Below are 19,361 nucleotides of genomic sequence, written 5' to 3'. Positions count from 1 at the left end.
TGGTGCACACTGAGGGTGTTCCTTGAGGATAGCAGGGAGGACATCATGGTTCAGGAGCCAACAAATTGTCTGGGGCAGGTCAAGGCAGTCCCGTGGCTTAAACTTAGCAATGAGAGGGCATTCCATGACATAGTGATGCAGTGTGTGGCCCCTCGGCCTGGCACAGAGCGTGCAGCAGACACCAGGGGAGTTACTAACCTCCCAGTAGTACCTATAGCCTAGCCTAAGGCGCATTGCTACCACATCCTGAGGGGCACTGTGTCGCCCATAGGGGTAAACACAGCGCTGGGAGACACTAACATAGTGGAGGCTGCTGGCGCTGCCATCGTCACAGCAGTGTCTGAGTTGGGTAGCAATGCTATCACGCAGGCGCGGATATAAGGGGGGGGCCCAGGGGGCCCGGGCCCCCCCCTTTGGGCTCTATAGCCCCGGGGCCCCCACAAGAAGGGGGCCCCCACAAGATTTATTATATTAAATTGTAAAAATGGACTCACAAATTTATCACATCCCGTGACATTCTAAAAAAAAACTCTACAAACATACATGATAGCCTCATTCTTAAAATCGTATTTACAAGTACATTATGTAAGTTATGTAACAGTTTTACATTGAATAGTTAAAATGCTTTATATTGACAGTAAGCCTTATTTGGGCAGCCTGTATTAATAGTAGGGATTGAATAGATAAATAATAGACCGTTTAGTGCTATTTGAAAGCGTTATAATTATGAGAAATAGGGTTATAATAAGCCTTTACAAGGGATTACGTCGCTTACACTCCGGTTACCACACAATACCATTAAATATATAAATAAAAAATAATTAAAATATACTATAATACACCACAACCTATACATAAAAACACGTTAATATATATACCTTATTACATGTATTTATTACAAGGTGCAGTTTGGCGTATTAAATATATTACAATGTCGATATCTGGGGCCATTATCTCTGTAGGAAAATGCTTTATATTGACAGTAAGCCTTATTTGGACAGGCTGTATTAATAGTACGACTTCAATAAATAAATAATAGACCATTTAATGCTATTTGAAAGCGTTATAATATGAGAAATAAGGATATAATTTGGGTTTAAAAGGGGTTACGGTCGCTGGTATGGTTGGAACATTATTGGAACCTCCTTCTCCGCGCCTGTGCGTCCGCCGCCTGGAAATTTACGAGGCAGGGTGAGTATATGGTGCCATTTCTCCATGATTATAACACGTTACCATTCCAGATTGCTATGAAGGGTGAATGGGTGACCAGTGTAGCTGTGCAGCCTATGGAGCATTGGCACAGTGCCCGGGAACACCGTGAAATAAGGGGGGGTGTTGGGGGGTGATTTGAATATGGCGAGTGAAACGTGATTCGATATTTTCATTCTTTTATTTTTTGCTCAGCTTTTAGGCGTGTACAGAAGTTGTTATTCACGTCAAATGTTCTTGGATACCTGGTTGGTGTATGGTATAAGCGGTGCACGTGATGGGTAACGATTAATGGCTGTTTTCTGCTCTCAAATAAGGCTGCGCCTCACACGTGTGGGGCGGGGCGTCTGCGTGGCGGTGCGGCGGGATATCAAAGTTTTACGGTTTGTTGAGTGTGTGTGCCGTGAATCAACTCCTTATTCACGCCATTTATTCCCCGATACTTGCTTCATACGTGACATAAGCAACGCACCTCAGGGATAACTATTAATGGCTGTTTTCAGGTCGTAAATATGGCTGTTTGGGGCTTCGTCAGCTTCGCCCCCCTCCAAACCCCATCTGTCGGGAGGTGCTTCGCCCCCTCGACCCCCCCGCCTATCGGGAGGGGCTGCGCTCGTTAAACAACCGAAAATTCTGCCGTCGGGCCCCCCCCAAGCTTTGTTCCTAGATCCGCGCCTGCTATCACGTGAATAATGCCTAAGTCTATTCTTAACATAGCTAAGCGTATAGTCAGTGTCAGGGTCCACTGTGTCATCCTGAAGGGCTCGTCGAGCAAGGCAGTCTGCCTTCTCATTGAGCTGGATGCCCACATGAGAGGGCACCCAGGTGAAGTGGACCGTGGCACCTGCGGCCTCAAGGGCACGGACGGCAGTCAGGCACTTAGCTACAATTAAGATCACAGTCGGCAGGGGAGGAGGACACAAGTTCATGCAATGCAGCCTGGCTATCGACAAACAAGTAGACATTTTCGTGCAAAGCTGCTACAGTGTGGAGAGCCTCAAGGATGGCATACAGCTCAGCCCGGGTCGAGGACAGGTACCCCGGCAGCCGCCTGGTAACCTCAATGTCAGTGTACTGGGTGGGGGAAGCGTAATCCCGGATAAACACGCCACAGCCCGACCTGCTGCCATCTACGGAGCCATCACAGTACACATGGACAGCCCGAACACGGGGGTACTTGGACAGTTTGACCATGAAGTGATCCTGGAGGACATGGGGAAGCCAATCACCTTTAGGGAAAGGTAGTTGGTCAACGTCTACACTGACACGATAGGGAGGCCAGGCAGGTTGGGCCGGGGAGTAAACTAGGCCTAAGCACGCTTCTAACACACCCGTCTCTGCTAACATGAGATAAATTTTCCTAAGGTAGGAGGTAACAGGAGCCCTGGAGTCACGGTGCAGAGTTACCAGTGCCTGGTGAAGGGGCACTGCACCAGCACGAAGCAGGCGGCTGACGGTGCGACAAGTAATTTCCCAGATTCTGTCCACAACACGAGGCAGATTCAGTTCTGCCCTCATGACCTCAAGTTTTGCAGTTCTGGGGCACCCCAGAATGAGGCGCAATTTACTGAAGGCTTTTAGTTGTACGTTTTGATACCGTTGATGAGGTTTCAGGCCCCGGTCTGCCGCCGCAGCAGCGCTCCACACGGCCGCTAACATTATAACTAATATTAGCACCTAAAGTTGTCTTCAATCCTCATATTTGTTAAGTCGTAGGACTTAGTGAATAAGTAAGTCTTCAGCGCTTTCTTGAAGATTGCCAGACTGTCACTGTTCTTAACATCCCCGGATAACTCATTATATAGAGCCGCGGGGCACTCTTCTCAAATGCTCTGGAAACCCAGTTCCAGGTTGACCTTGGGCTCTTTGAGTCTATACCGTTATATCCTGTTGTATATTACAGATAGTGTGTTCAGATATAAGTAAAAAAAAAATCGTTATACACAGTGGAAAATAACAGGCATGCAAATGACAGAATAAGGATGGGGGACCGATGTCTCGTCGGGGGACCGATCAGTCTGCAGTAGATGCGGGCCATCTTCATCTTCTTCTTCTAGGTTTACCCCCTAAAAAGGGGGAACGGGCCTTTGTCACTGTGGACGGCCCGTCGCAGAGGGGAACCCGCCGCGGGCGTGCGGCGGGTGGGGGAGCCCTGCCGTCGCCGCCTCAGCCACGGGTATAAACCGGGGGGCAGCTAGCTGGTCCCCCCTTTAAATGGGGCGGGCCAACACGGGTCGGCGCATGCGCAGTAGAGGGGGGAACAGGGGGGAGCGTTCAGTCCGCCACAAGGGTACTGGAGCGTACGTTCGTAGCGAAGGTTAACGAGGATCAAGCCTCTACCTGTAACCCCTCAAACTACACCTCACCCATCGTGAGTAGTGGGGGGGATTCTGGAGCTGCCCTGTCCAGGCCACTCGGCCTCTTGCAGTTTCCCTATGTTTTTATGTCCTTATGTTCATCTGTTTCTTTTCTTCTTTTACTTTTTCTATTTCTTGTTCTTGTTCTTGTTCTTCTTTTCTTGTTCTTCTTCTTCTTCTTCCCTGCCGTTGGTTCTTGCCCTCATCTGCTGCCGCCTACGTGTACTTATTAATGGTTTCTTTACAGTGGTTTTCCTCCTCCTTCAGTATCAAGCTTAACGGGAACAATAAGACGTAAACAGTTGATGCTGGGAAATTTTATTGAGCTGACAACTCTAACAACAAGCTAACGACATTTTTTTTCTTAAAGGAATTGGCATATTCGAATTTTTCCTCCAAGACGGACGCAAGCAGTGCAGTTCCCTTACATATCATGAAGCCATTGCTCTTCTCTTCTGGCTGCCCCTGTTTGCTTTCCCAGGAGCAGCCATTAGCGGGCTTTCATTGTTTTGTTATGTTGTTTCTGCCCTGAAGCTATCGCCCGTAGCCGCCAGGACGGGCCTGTAACAGTGAAAGATAGTATTATTAAATCACACTTATGCCAGTATTAGTGTAAAGTGTTAAAGTAGACAGGCATATTTATCAAGCAGTTTCCATTGTCACTTAATTGATCTCGATAAATAGGAATAAATTATCATTCATGCCAATATTAGTGTTATGTTAACGTAAACAAGTTTGACATTTATTGTGTTTATGATTTATTTGTTATTATTTACTTAATATTTGTTATTGTTATTATCTATATTATGAAGTATGTTCATTAATTACTTGATCTCGATAAAAAATGGGTTGAGCTATACAGTTTTGTTAATACGACATTTTAAAATATAGTATTTAGTGAATAAATTGCTGTAATAAATATATTCAAAGCAGATTTTTGTCTTTGCCCTTAAGTGCTTCCTGCTGAAAAAATCTACCATATATCTATCTTCCTACCTATCTGTCTGTTTGTCTATCTATCTATCTATCTATTTTTATCTCTATCTATCAATCTATCTATCTATTTGTCTGTCTCTCTATCTTTTATCTATCTATCTGTCAATCTATCTACCTATCTGTCTATCTACTTGAATATCGCATGTAACTTACCGGGGCGCAGTATGGACAACAGTGGCAGCGGTCTGTAACTAACTTGTAGCCATTTCCACATCGTGGAATTCCGCAGCGGACGAGATGACAGTTCCGCGGGGGCCCTCCAGGGCACCCCCCTGCTTCCACGGAGCACCTGAAAAGATTTGTTAGATTTGTTCGAGGTTATCAGCGTTGAGGAGACTGTTGATGCATGACGTTCAGTTTTGTTTTGCTTTGTGGCTATAGTTTACATGGTCCAAGTCGCCAAGTTTGAATGTTTTCTCGAGGTTATCCATATTCAAGCAGACATTAGGTATTTATCTCTTCACCTTGTAGAGTACAGGCAGTACTTACGTGGCCACCAGCACCAGCACCGCCACCGCCACCAGCACGCCCATTCGCCGCATCTCTGTGAGAAAGTAAAATTAGAGGCATATTCTTACTTAAACATTCCGGCCCCCAAGCACACACATTTGACAAGGCTTTCGTGGGGTTTTGGGTACATTCATGGGTACTTTTAAGGCCCTAGTGATAGTTGGAGCCTCTTCTGTTACATGAGCTCAAGAAAAATTCATTGAAACCCGACTGATCGACAGCCGAAGGGGTTGATTTACAGTGCGGGCGTTTGCCTTCACTCTGTCCAAAAGGCAGCGTGTGTGGAGCCCCCCCACTCATGTGATGCATACTCCATACATGACATCTGCACAACCTTTATTTCCTCTCTGCACTACCTCCATCATCACCGCAGCTATTATCACTGTTATTATCATTAAACTCCAGAAGTATGCGTCCAGCGAGCCACCGACCGCCAGCGACCAGGGTCAAGAGAATTGAGGGGTCTACCCATGCGCCGATTTCTGTGAATGGGGCGGAGCTAGTGTGACGTCAGCAAGATCGGCCTATGTAGTACACATAAAAGTTTGCCCGAAAAGATAAACGTTTTCTTTCTTTTTCTTTGGTGTTGGAAACATTTTTATAATTTTACGAAGAGAGAGATTTACATAGATTTACATAGAAAATCAGACCACACAGACCCCATGGTCCAGACTTGGTGGTCTGTCCTTAAACCTAAGTGATTTTACATTAATCAGAAGACTCCAAAACGTTGCATTTCTACTCTTGTTGATATTAAGTTGAAGGAAGTGACGGTCGAGCTTATTTTTGAAGGAGTCAATCGTGTTACACTGGACCACTGATGATGGGAGCTTATTCCATTCTCGCACTACAACGTTGGTGAAGAAAAATTTGGTGCAGTCTGAATTTACTTGTCTACATCTGAGTTTTACGCCATTGTTCCTCGTGCGCAAAGTGTCATCGATCATAAACAATGTTGATCTGTCTACATTCGTGAAACCATTAAGTATTTTAAAACATTCGATCAGTTTTCCTCGGAGGCGACGTTTCTCAAGAGAGAACATGTTAAGGGTAGAAAGCCTTTCTTCGTAGGATTTGTTGCGCAAGGAAGGGATAATTTTCGTTGCCCGACGCTGAACACCTTCTAATTTAGCAATATCCTTTGCATGGTGGGGAGACCAAAACTGTACCGCATATTCCAAGTGGGGTCTGACTAAACTGTTGTAGAGCGGGAGTATTACATCTTTATTCTTAAATAAAAAGTTTCTTTTAATGAAGCCCAACATTCTGTTCGCTTTATTTGCTGCATCGATGCATTGCTGTGAGAATTTGAGGTTTGACGCGATTTTGACCCCCAAGTCCTTGACGCATTGAACGCTTTTGAGTTTAACGCCGCGCATTTCGTAATCAAACTTTTAATTCCTCGTTCCAACTTGAAGGACCTGGCACTTGTCTACGTTAAAGGGCATCTCCCATCTATCCGACCAAGCTGAAATTTTGTGCAAATCCTCTTGGAGGCTTTGCCTGTCTTCGTCAGTGAGAACCGAGTTACCAATCTTTGTGTCGTCTGCAAATTTACTAATGCGGTTATTGAGTCCAACATCCACGTCGTTGATGTAAATAATGAAGAGCACTGGGCCAAGGACCGAGCCCTGAGGGACGCCACTAGTGACAGGCGCCCACTCTGAGTTAAATCCGTCAATCACTACTCTTTGTTGTCTGTTGCTCAACCAATTCGCGATCCATTGGTTTACCTGACCGTCAATACCTATTTGCTTTAATTTGTAAAGTAATTTATGATGCGGGACTTTATCAAACGCTTACTGAAATCAAGATAGACTACGTCCAGTGATTTGGTTACGTCATAAACAGTGAAGAGGTCGTTATAAAGGTTAATAGATTTGATAGGCAGGATCTTTTGTTTCGGAAGCCATGTTGTGAGTCCCCAATTAATGAGTGGCTTTCAAGGTAACTCACAATTTTGTCTCTAATTATGCCCTCAAGTAGCTTACCTACAACCGAAGTTAGACTAATGGGCCTGTAATTACCTGGTACTTTTTTGTCTCCTTTCTTAAAAATCGGTGTCACGTTAGCCTTTTTCCAATCTGAAGGGACAATGCCTTATCGCAAGGACATATTGAATACGGTTGTGAGGGAGGAGAGTATTTCGCTCTTTGTTTCTTTCAGCAGAGTTGGATATACTTTATCAGGTCCAGGACTTTTATTTGTTTTAAGTGATTTGAGGGCTTTAAGGACTTCATCGGGTTTTATTTCAAAGTTAGACAATGCATGCTCGGGATTTACATTAGTACTGGTGTTGGTGGTGGTGGGAGGACTGTTATTATTAAACACCGAGGAAAAGTAATTATTTAATAGGTTTGCAACGTGTTGGCTGTCAGTCACTAGTGCACCGTCGCTGTTTGTTAAAGGTCCAATTCCACTTCTGATCGCCTTTCTGTTGTTTATGTAACTGAAGAAGGATTTCGGATTATTTTTACAGTTGGCTGCAATATTTTCTTCATATCTACGCTTTGCCTGATGCACTAATCTTTTACTCGTCGCCTTGCATCATTGTAAAGTCTAATGTTTTCGGGCGTGCTTTGGTCTTTCTTTAACCTGTAAGACAATTTTCTCCTTGACTGAGTGTTTAATTTCGCTATTAAACCAAGGTGGACTTTATTAGTGTTAATTCGCTTCTCGCACAAGGGGACGAATGTGTCCTGCTGAGTGAGTAAGTGATTTTAAAGTTTAGGCAGGCGTCCTCTGCATTGCCGTCATCTGATAGTTGCATATCTATTAGTTTTCGTCGGATTTCTACGAAGTTGGCTCTTTTGAAATTGGGCACCTTAACTTTATTTTCAGTCACCGATGTTTGAGCTCTAATGTCAACGCGCACTAGTTTATGATCGCAGGAACCGAGGTGTTCTCCTACCGTGACATTACTGACTAGGTTATCTTGGGTCGCTATAACAAGGTCAAGTATGTTATTTTGAGAGAGAGAGAGAGAGAGAGAGAGAGAGAGAGAGAGAGAGAGAGAGAGAGAGAGAGAGAGAGAGAGAGAGGTGGCGGGGTGGGGGGTGGGGGGGCAGTGACAGGCTATAACTGTCTTAAGGAAATACCACACTCCCTCTTCCTCGGGGGTGAGGGAGGGGTTGTTGCTGAGTGGGACGGGGACGAGGAGGGACAGGCCCGGCAGGAAAGGGGGGCAGCAGGAGCAAGGTGGGAACTTCTTAACATCAACATAAACAGCTCAAGGGCATAAAGAAATAACAGAAGGAAAAGTCCCCCAAGCGCTGCTCCACCAAATAGAGTAACAACTAACAGACTGGGTGACCAAAAGAGAATGAACGATGATCTATTACCAAGTATAAATAGATTACAAAAAAACTAAACCTGTCTAGCGTGACCTTCCCATGTCCTCTGTGCCTTGTTTAGACTTTGGGTAATTTTGGGTAAAGGGGCGGGTGGGGGGGGCAGGAAGCGACGTTGTTATGAGCTCGGAACGTTGAATACATAATACAAAGAGATCATTTCTGTATACTTAACAAAGGTAACAATACACCTGTTTGTTAACTCATTAGGTATTCTTTTGGTCTCCCTCCCTGTTATTTTATTCTTCTTTCTTTGGGAGCGTCCGGTTTTGAACGGGGTTGCCATATCTCTGGTAATTATGCATGAATCACTCTGATTTTTATGCTGTGAAGTATTGACAACCTGTACATCAATTTTAGACATTCAGTCCCATTCTAGTCTCCAGCCCCGCCAGCCCCCAACAGCCCCTTCTGAAATTTACGAGTGCTATTCTGGCGTTATTATTGGCCCCACAGCCTTCATTTTTTTGTGGCTAAGACACGTTATTATATAGTGTGTTTCTACGCTTTTAGATTTTTAAATTGTGCTTTTGTTTTTGTTTTATGAATTTTTTCATGTTTTTCTTTTTTTTTAACTTTTTTTGCCAAAAAAATATTAATATAAAATGACAGCTCACTTATATATAAAAAAACGAAGCGTACTTTTGATTAGGAAACATTCCTCTGCCGTTTAGTTTTTGTTTCATTGAAATCAAGCTAAAACTGGCCCCAAAATAGATTTTAGAAGGGTAATAACTTATGCTTTGAGATACGGGCCGATAAAGTTTATTCATTGATCTCACACCTGCCATTACATACTAGGAAGGTTTTCAGGTACGATATGTTTTATTATGATTATATGCAAGCTAATAGTACAATCAGGTGTGTGTTTAAGCGTATCAGGCTCCTTCTCCCACCCCTGCCCTTCCTAAAGGCAAGGTGTTATCTTGTCAAGCGCGGGGTAACAATGTTGCCCATACTCCTCATGGTTGTTCAGCTTGATGTTTTCAGTTAGATGCCACCAGATACATAGTTTGCTGATGCTTCTTCTTTCTTCTCTGGCTTTGGCTTCCGCTGGGCTTGGCTGTGCCTCCTCCTGTCTTTATCTTGTGCTGTGAGGGATCTTCTTAGTGCCTTCGACTTGATATTGAAGGCTGTCAGCAAACATGCCTTCTGGTACCCGAAGTTATGGTCTAACATTCCTAGGGCACCCATCATTCTTCTCATGCCTGCAAATCCAACATCATCTATCACAGACAGGTATGTCAATGATATGTTGGTCCTCAAGATCTTGGATGTCTGACGCCCAGCTATCACTGCTTCCGGTTTCGAAGTGTTCTTGAAGTTACAGCTTGTGCAGTGCATGTCTATGGTGTTTTCGTATGCATCAGGCTTGAAACTATAATCATAGGCAGGATCTGGGCATGAACAACGAGAGGAAAGTAGGCTTTTCAGCCTCCTTTTCGTCAGCATGACAATCTCGTCGTCACTTTCCACATCTTCATCTCTAGTCTCCATGTCTAGAAGATTTTCTCTAGCAGAGAGTAACGAGGTATCTTCTGTGTCCTTTCCTTGACTCTCCTTTGCGTGGGATGTGCTGGGCTGTGATGTGCTTGCCGTGGGAGTGACGAGTGTGGCGGAGAGTGGTGGTGGCGAGTGCGTGGGCGGCACGGGTTCATCTGACGCGGTGGTGGTGTCAGGTTCAGCATGCTGTATTTTTCTCCGTTTCACATCGATGCTCTTCATCCAGGCATGCTTACTCTGCTTCTTCCTCTTAGATACCCGTCCCATGGCTGTGAGCAGGCAAAAAGCAGGAAACAGCGGGAAAATAAGCAGCGATCTCGAGTCTACGCGAGGACAGATGGCGAGCGCCTTCTCTCCTTCACAGCTTGGCAGGCACAAGCATCTCGGGCTTCTCGGCTGACAGTCCTAGATCCCACACACACTAGCTTTTAGTGTTCCCATATCATGTTCACCAAAAAATATAAAGATTTTGCCGTTCTTTCCACAGTTTTGGGGGAAAGAACCCGACGCTATCGATGTAAACAAACAAACGTGGTTGAGTACCGGACCTTTAAATGGGATTTAAACCAAAAGTATCGCGTGTTTTACCATGAATCTTTGTGAAATGATAGCCAATGTGTAACCCAACCACATATTTTTTTCTTCATAAAAAGTAATATTTTTCATATTTTTTCGGTCTTCAAACCGGACGCTCCCCTTAACACGTTCGCTGCGATTGTCACGGATTTGGCCTTCACTGGTATCCTGGTAACATTCAGTCCCAGGCCTTTCTCTGGGTCTGCGGTGGATAGTGGAGTGTTTCCCATGTGGTATTGGTGTGCTGGATATTCCCTCCCAAGGTGCAGGACTACATTTTTCTTCATTGAATTGTAGTAGATACTTTTTGTTGCATTCCTGTAGCTTGGTGAGGTCTTAATTCTTGTAGGAAATCCGCAGTCAAGGGGTTAAGTGTACATAAATATACAAAGACTGCTTACCTGTATACTTAACATAGGTAAACACCCACCTCTTGATTCACTATAGGTGTTGCATTTCACAGTATTTGCCCCTCCCCCCCCTCTTTCATTCTTCTATTTTTATCTGTCACTCTCTTTTAATTCATATCCATGTCTGCTCATCGAGGGGACTCTGTTTGGGTGTATATATTATTTTCTTTATTTTCCCTTGATGCCCTTTCATGGATCTAAACAACAGTAATGGCAAGAATAAGGTGGGCGGGAAGGCCCTCACGACAGCAGACTGCGAAATTATTCAGAGAGACCTGGACCAGATCACTCGGTGGTCAGAAAAATTGCAGATGTCCTTCAACACTACCAAATTAAAAGTAATGGATATCGGATCCAGAAACAGCAACCACACATACCACATGGGTGGCGAACCACTACAGGTAGTGCAAGAGGAAAGAGACCTCGGGGTCACCATCAGCAATGACTTGAAACAAACAAAACACTGCAAGTCTGCTTGTAAGAAAGCCAATACAATGCTCGGGTTCATAGCGAGGAACTTCGAATACAAGACGCCGGGAGTTATGTTATCCTTGTATAATTCGCTGATAAGGCCCCACCTGGAATACGCCATGCAATTCTGGTCTCCAAATTACAGGAAAGACATTGAGTTACTGGAGAGAGTACAGCGCCGAGCCACGGAGGTGATACTGTAGCGGCAGCCTAGGCCGCTACAGCGAAAACCAAACATTTCTGTTTGTGTGTTTTCGAGGCAGCATACGTTGTAGCTGGTACAACGCCGTTTGGGTCCGTTAAAGCCGCCTTGTAGGTTAAAAGACACAACTAATAACCAGTGATGACTCCATTGAGGAAGACGTTTATTTTTGAGGCTATACATGTATTTGAATATTATGAATGAATATTTATAATGGTTGATATACAGTAGCGTTTATATATTAGCTCTTTGGTGATGTTAGTTGCACATAATGTCGCTTATAATAATAAGAATGATTATATACATTTATAATATGTAGTGACTCGTTAGAAAAGAAATTAATGTGTGTTGAAAGTGAGAGAAAAGAAAGAGAGCTTGATGAGTTAAGGGTAGACTGAAGAAATGGAAGATGGAGAGAACGGGATGAGCAATAGAAAATGGAGAGACTTAGAGGGTCACTACAATACCATCACTGAGAACGAAGCCTTACGAAGAGCGACTCGAGCGACTCAACCTCTTCACGTTGGAAAAGAGACGACTGCGGGGAGACATGATACAAGTCTTAAGAACATAAGAACATAAGAACGCAGGAGTCTACAAGAGGCCGGTAGGCCTGTACGAGGCAGCTCCTTTGACCCTAAGCTCCCGTGTATCTAACCCCACCTAATATCGCTGTCCATGAATTTATCTAGTCTATTTTTGAATGTGACAATTGTATTGGCACTCACCACATGACTGCTAAGCCTATTCCACTCATCCACCACCCTGTTAGTAAACCAATTTTTGCCTATGTCCCTGTTGAATCTGAATTTATCCAGTTTAAACCCATTACTTCGTGTCCTACCCGGTTCTCTTACCAACAAAACCTTATGAATGTCTCCCTTATTAAAGCCCTTCATCCATTTATAAACCTTGATCATGTCTCCACGCCCCCTTCGCCTTTCTAGTGAATGCAAGTTTAACTGTTTGAGTTTTTCCTCGTATGGCAAGTCTCTCAACCCCTGAATCATCTTAGTCATCCTCCTCTGCACCGATTCTAACATTTTGATATCCATTCTATAGTAAGGTGACCAGAACTGAACCGCATAGTCAAGATGAGGTCTAACTAATGCTAAATATAGTTTGAGGAAGACTTCGGGGCTTCTGTTGCTTACGCTCCTTGAAATAAATCCCAGTACCCTATTAGCTCGATTTCTAGCTTGAATGCATTGTGCCCTTGGACGGAGATCAGAGCTCACTAAGACCCCTAAATCCCTCTCGCACCCAGACCTGCTTATGAGAGTGTCATTTAAGCAATAGTTATGTGAGGGGTTGTTCCTACCGACACTCAGAATACTGCACTTCCCTACATTGAACTCCATCTGCCATTTATCCGCCCAGTCATACAATCTGTTGAGTTCACCTTGGAGAATACTAGCGTCCTGATCCGACCCAATTACTCTACCGATCTTGGTATCATCTGCAAATTTACTAACATCACTACTAATTCCTGTATCTAAGTCATTGATATAAATAATAAACAAAAGTGGACCTAATACCGAACCTTGTGGGACCCCACTCGTAACACATCCCCAGTCAGATCTTTTACCATTGATTTGCACTCTTTGCTTCCTATTGCTAAGCCACGCCTTGACCCAGTTCAAAACTTTACCCTCTACTCCGTGAGCCTGTAATTTAAGCAACAGTCGTTGAACCTGAACAAGCTCAGCCCCTTAATACCTCCATGAGCTCAGCAATGTTGATCACTCCAGTCTCTTCACGCCACTGACAAACCCGAGGACAAGAAACAACGGAAAACACTTCAAGCAAAGCGATGCAATACCGACATCGGCAGGAGTTATTTTTCGAAAAGAGGTGTTCGCCACTGGAACAGCCTTCCTGCAGGTGGTTAGCGCAGAGACCATCAACTCCTTCAAGAAACGCATTGATCGACACTTTGGTGCAACGGGAGTGAACTGAACGTATCCAAGAGTAGGTGCACAAGGTTGATTAAATCACCGAAAGCAGGCGGCCTTGTAATGAGCCAACAGGCTTTCTGCTGCCTGTAAGTCCATGTTTCCATGTTTCCTCCTCCTCCTTCTCCTCCTCCTCCTCCTTCTACTCCTCCTCCTCCTCCTACTTCTACTACTACTACTAATAATAATAATAATAATAATAATAATAATAATAATAATGATAATAATAATAATAATAATAATAATAATAATAATAATAATAATAATAATAATAATGATGGTAAATTCTAATTGGTGAATATTGGTAGAATCTAAAAGTATATAAAGGAAGTCAGTAGGCAAAAAATCATTCTTCCCTAACAGTAACAGATAAGTTATGTAAATGAAGACAATGTTAAGGCGCCACAGCCTGTCAAATACCTAAACCCTAATAAGCTCACCTGGTGATGAAGAGAGTACAGGTGCCAGCAGTCAGGAGTGTGTGTGTGAAGCCTCTGGTCGCCGCCACACGAGTGCTGCTGCCTGGCTCGGCGGCGTCCTTATACCAGCAGGGATTACACGAGGAAATGTTTTCTTCCCCAAATGCCCTTGTTGAAACGCCCTAAAATTGCGGAAATCCCCATAAACTTACCAAAACTATATTAGTTAAACTCTATTGCGTTGTGTGTGTGTGTGCGTGTGTGTGTGTGTGTGTGTGTGTATATATATATATATATATATATATATATATATATATATATATATATATATATATATATATATATATATATATATATATATATATATGGGGAGGCGGTGGCCGAGTACATGGTCATCGTGCGGGCGTGGTGAGCCCAAGGGTCTAGAGTGGACTAGGTTCGAGTCCCCCAATGATAAGGGTGTAAACACCATCTCCTAGATTTGGGAAAACAGGGAAGATTTTCATCATTTTCTTCTTAAGCCAGTATTCCAGTAGGCCCAGTGCGTGACAGCTGACTGGCCACGTCCTCCAGAAGGTGATGGTTTCTCCATTCTTCATCTGTGAGCTTTTTGTCAGCAACTTTTGAGAGTTGTGGAATGACATCAAATAGCTTATAGACAGAGAAGGTGACGAAGGTTTGCAGCATGTCGGGGAACAAGGCTCTGTAGCCGTCTGTGTGTGGGATCATCAACAGAAAATCTAGCTTGGATCTGTTTGACAGACTACAAGCGCTCCAAGCGCTGGCCGTGAGGGTAAAGAATGCGAATAAATTACGCAAAGTAAAGTTCCTGCGTCACCACGGTGAACAGAGGAGGGCTCAGGGTTTATTCCCGGGAGGGGCATTTTTTTCGTGTACTTCTTACCGGCAGCGCCCTCCAGGCAGGCCCGCGCCCCCGCGACACTCAGCAGACCGGACTGATCAGGATCACCTCAGCTTACCAAGACAAAAGATTTGATAGAAAACTTGGAGAGTTGAGGAAACTAATGGGAAACTCTCATGTATAAAATACAAGAAAAATACCTCCAACTTGTCGGTGAAAATTGTTTTTCTCCAAATCACTAAGTATTTGATAATAAAAAAACTGGAATTACCATAAACGGCCTACAGTTGGTCAAATTACCCTAGAATGGAGGGTATTTTGCCCTAAAGTGGAAGCACTGCCTTATCTCAATCCCCTCAACCTTCTCCTCGACCTCTAAAATGATCTCCTCGGCCTACACTGCCTTCTCCTTAACCACCGAACCTCCTTCTTGACCTCATCTTCTTCATCTGCTTCTTCTTCTTTTTCTTTTTTTTCTTCTTTTTCTATTTCTTGTTCTCGTTCTTGTTATTGTTCTTCTTCCTCTTCTTCTTCTTCATCTGCTTCTTCTTCATCTTCTTCATCTTCTTTTTTTCTATTTCTTGTTCTTGTTCTTCTTGTTCTTGTTCTTCTTCTTTTTCTTCTTCTTCTTCTTCTTCTTCTTCTTCTTCTTATTATTATTATTATTATAACTGACCATGCCAAGAGCTACACCGAATATATTTGCAATTACAGCACCAGGATGTGTCAGTGCAGGTCCAGACACAGTTAGAAAAAGAGGAAAGAAAGGACTTAACGCGACAGCAAAATAAAAACGTTAACCAACTTTTAATTTTTTTTCAATAGTGGAAGAAGTAACAATCTCCGCAGGCAGACTATTCCAGAGCCTGCAGGAAAGAAACATCCAGATAATTGTGATGTGCAGCATCGGCCAATATCAAACGTCATGGATTTCACGGAAGAAGAACTCCTCGTGACTCTGGTTGGGTGACAGAGGTTTGGGAAGAACTTGTGAAGAGGATGAGAAGAATCGTTTACTATTTCATGAAACACTGAGAGAGCACCAACAACCCTACGATGCCCAATATCCAAACCCAAATCAGATAAAAAAATAATAGAATTCGAAGTACGATTATCGCCACCGCCACCAGCACGCCCATTCGCCGCATCTCTGTGATAGAGTAAAATTAGAGGCATATCCTTACTTAAACATTCCGACCCCCAAGCACACACATTTGACAAGGCTTTCGCAGGATTTCTGGGTACATTCATGGGTACTTTTAAGGCCTTAGTGATAGTTAGAGCCTCTTCTGTAACATGAACTAAGAAAAAATCATCGAAACCCGCCTGGTCGACAGTCGAAGGGGTTGATTTACAGTGCGGGCGTTTGCCTTCACTCTGTCCAAAAAGGCAGCGTGTGTGGAGCCCCCCCACTCATGTGATGCATACTCCATACATGACATCTGCACAACCTTTATTTCCTCACTGCACTACCTCCATCATCACCGCAGCTATTATCACTGTTATCATTAAATTTCAGACGTATATAGCCGCCGACCGCCAGCGACAGTAACCAATGGCACAGAGCGAAGCCTACAACGTGTGTGTGTGTGTGTGTGTGTGTGTGTGTTTACCTAGTTGTAGTTTTACAGAGCCTGGTCTTATGCTCGTGTGGTCCCGTCTCCGTATCTGTATTTGTAACATAAAAATTAATAAAGATGGTAATGAAAGAGAGAGGGAGGGGGGAGGAAGTGACACCTTATAACTGTCTTCTGGGACTACCACACTCCCTCTTCCTCGGGGGTGAGGGAGGGGTTGCTGCTGAGTGCGACGGGGACGAGGAGGGACAGGCCCGGCAGGAAAGGGGGGAAACAGGAGCAAGGTGGATATTTTTAACATCAACATAAATACTTCAAGGGCATAAAAAAATAACAGAGAAGTAAAAGTCCCCCAAGCGCTGCTCCACCAAAAAGAGTAGCAATTAACAGACTGGGTGGCCAAAAGAGAATGAACGATGATCTATTACCAATACATATAAAAATATATATAAAAAAAAAATTGTTCTCAGTCTCGCGCAGAGTTGGAGTAATTACACTTGAAAAAATAATTACAATTTCAGTTACTTTCAGAAACTTTGAATTACAATTATAATCATCATTACATTTGGGAATAGCAATTATATTTCAATTACAATTACTTCAGAACAAATTCAATTACAATTACAATTAAAATTCAAGGGATTTGGTTGTGAGGGTGAACGTAAATTTTCAGCAGGTCGTAATGGAGCTCGACCAGTACTACTTCCATTTTATACTCACAATTAAATTACAGATTATCTCATCCTTTAATTAATTCCAATTACAATTACTACTTACTATAATTGCATTTTCAATTATAATTACAATTACAATAATACTGTAATTAATTACATATCAATTAAATTACAATTTCAATTACTCCAACACTGGGACTCTCGCGTGACCTTCCCATGTCCTCTGTGCCCTGTTTTTATCTTGGGTGCTGCTGGGTAGAGGGGCGGGAGGGGGGAAGGGGGGGAGAGGGGGGGCAGGAAGCGGGGTTGTTATGAGGTCGAAACTTTTCAAGCGTGACGTTGAATACACAATACAGAGAGATCGTTTCTGTATACTTAACAAAGGTAACTGTACACCTGTCTGTTAATTCATTAGGTATTCTTTTGGTCTCCCTCCCTCTTTTTTCAATCTTACTTTGCTCCTTTAAGTATATATACATAGACTGCTTTCCTTTATACTTAACATAGGTAAGGACCCACCTCTTAATTCACTATATAGGTGTTGTGTTTGCCCCTCTCTCCCTCTTTCATTCTTATTTTTCTGTCACTGTCAAGATCTTTTACTTTTCATATTCATGTCTGCTTATCGAGGGGAATTTCTTTTTCTTTTTTTTTCTTTTTTTACAACAGAGACAGTTCAAGGGCACACAAAAAAGGAAACACTAAGCCCGTTACTCGTTGCTCCTAAAAAAAGAATCAAGAGAGAGAGAGAGAGAGAGAGAGAGAGAGAGAGAGAGAGAGAGAGAGAGAGAGAGAGAGAGAGAGAGAGAGAGAGAGATTTCCCTTGATGCCCTTTCATAGCTCTAAATAACAGTAATTTCAAGAATAAATGCTCCCCCGAATAGGGAGGGAGCAATCTTTAAAAAAAAAAAAATCAGAGAGAGAGAGAGAGAGAGAGAGAGAGAGAGAGAGAGAGAGAGAGAGAGAGAGAGAGAGAGAGAGAGAAGATAGGCAGTTAATCCAATACAACAAATGATTCAATAACGTGAGTATCCGCTTCGAAGAGTTTAGACTTATCAAATGCTTATTTCCCTTCATTGTCCACTTCATTGTTTCACTTCACGGTGCTTAATTTCAAATGAGAAGGAGAAGACCTTTAGTTTATATTTACCATAGATTTAACTTGGTAGGCTAATCGATTTGTGAGGCGGGGACATACAATGGACGGTGTTATAAGTTACTTCCATGATGTGTGCGCTGATAAACTTTGCCATAAATGGAAATTCCCAATCCGTGTAACTATAGTTTGAGTTAGTAACGGAATATCTTAACATTATTTTTATTCCGAACACAGCTTTAGTCATAACAGCCGAGGTGGGTAGCACGTCCTCAAAATAGAAGAAAATTTTAAAATGTTAAATAAATGTTTTTTTGTACCTTCCAGCCTCCAGCAAGTGTCTCTAAGTGTACACCTCCTCCTCCTACTCCTGCTACTACTACTACTACTACTACTACTACTACTACTACTACTTTTTTTTTTTTTTTTTTTTTTACGTGTACGCCTATAGCGCCGGTAGGCTTCCTTGAGGGACCTTGATGGTAGTCGGCCCCAGCCCGTCATGGCGCAGGCAAGTGTTTACAGTGGCGCCATCTTCTCTTGTTACTGCTACTACTACTACTACTACTACTACTACTACTACTACTATTACTACTATTGAAGGGATGCTTGGTGTGGTCGTTAATAAAAAAAACGATAATCTAAAGTATAATGAAGAGGCAAAAAACCCATTCTTACGTAACAGTAATAGATAACTTAGTTCAATCAATACAATCTTAAGGCGTCACAACTTGGCAAATATCAAAACACCAATAAGCTCACCTGCTAATAAAGAGAGCACACAGCAGTCAGGAGTGTGTGTGAAACCTCTGGTCACCGCCGCTCGACTGATGCTGGTCCCTGCGCCCAAAGTCTATATACACCAAGTCAAGTCATACGCAGGTTTGTGGGAGGAGACACGGCCGAGGCGTGGTTTATGCGTGACACTACTTGAAGCCAAATTAGAGAATGTAGAAACAGGGATTTAGAGAAAACGAAGAAAGGCGGACTAATTTAAATCAATCACTTCATCATGCCCTCCCTCACACCCCACACCGTCACGCAATAGCACAATAAAGACATATTTTTTCGTCAGTGTCTTGCATGAACGCGCTGTGAAAGGAGGTGAGAATGCACATCCAGAGTGCACATACGGCCCCAACTTTAGTCACCCCTGAATTGGCGGGTATTTTGGAGGGGGGGCTCCAAGTGACG

At 43.3% G+C, this 19,361-nt stretch overlaps 2 long non-coding RNA genes across 4 annotated transcripts in view; one reads left to right on the top strand and one right to left on the bottom strand.

The window, feature by feature from the left end:
* LOC126988730 (uncharacterized) overlaps positions 1-13,702 on the top strand; it is a 38,438-nt gene extending 24,736 nt beyond the window's left edge. The window contains exon 3 of the long non-coding RNA XR_007742502.1: positions 8,576-13,702. This is a non-coding gene — a long non-coding RNA (uncharacterized LOC126988730). The remainder of the gene's footprint in view (positions 1-8,575) is intronic.
* On the bottom strand, positions 3,869-18,944 carry LOC126988728 (uncharacterized). Of its 3 annotated transcripts, none has more exons than XR_007742494.1 (5): positions 18,930-18,944; positions 13,980-14,140; positions 5,052-5,106; positions 4,716-4,851; positions 3,869-4,127 (listed from the first exon to the last, which is right to left on the bottom strand). It is a non-coding gene; the product is annotated as an uncharacterized LOC126988728 (long non-coding RNA). The 3 variants fall into 3 exon arrangements; XR_007742496.1 differs by having other exon boundaries at positions 13,980-14,077; XR_007742495.1 differs by lacking the exon at positions 18,930-18,944 and adding an exon at positions 14,863-14,877.
* Between the last annotated feature and the right edge of the window lie 417 nt (positions 18,945-19,361).

Source organism: Eriocheir sinensis, chromosome 70 (genome assembly GCF_024679095.1).
Source record: "Eriocheir sinensis breed Jianghai 21 chromosome 70, ASM2467909v1, whole genome shotgun sequence".
Taxonomy (NCBI): Eukaryota; Metazoa; Arthropoda; class Malacostraca; order Decapoda; family Varunidae; genus Eriocheir; species Eriocheir sinensis.
Note: the sequence above shows the minus strand (reverse complement) of the source record. Positions and strands in the feature narration are given on the sequence as shown.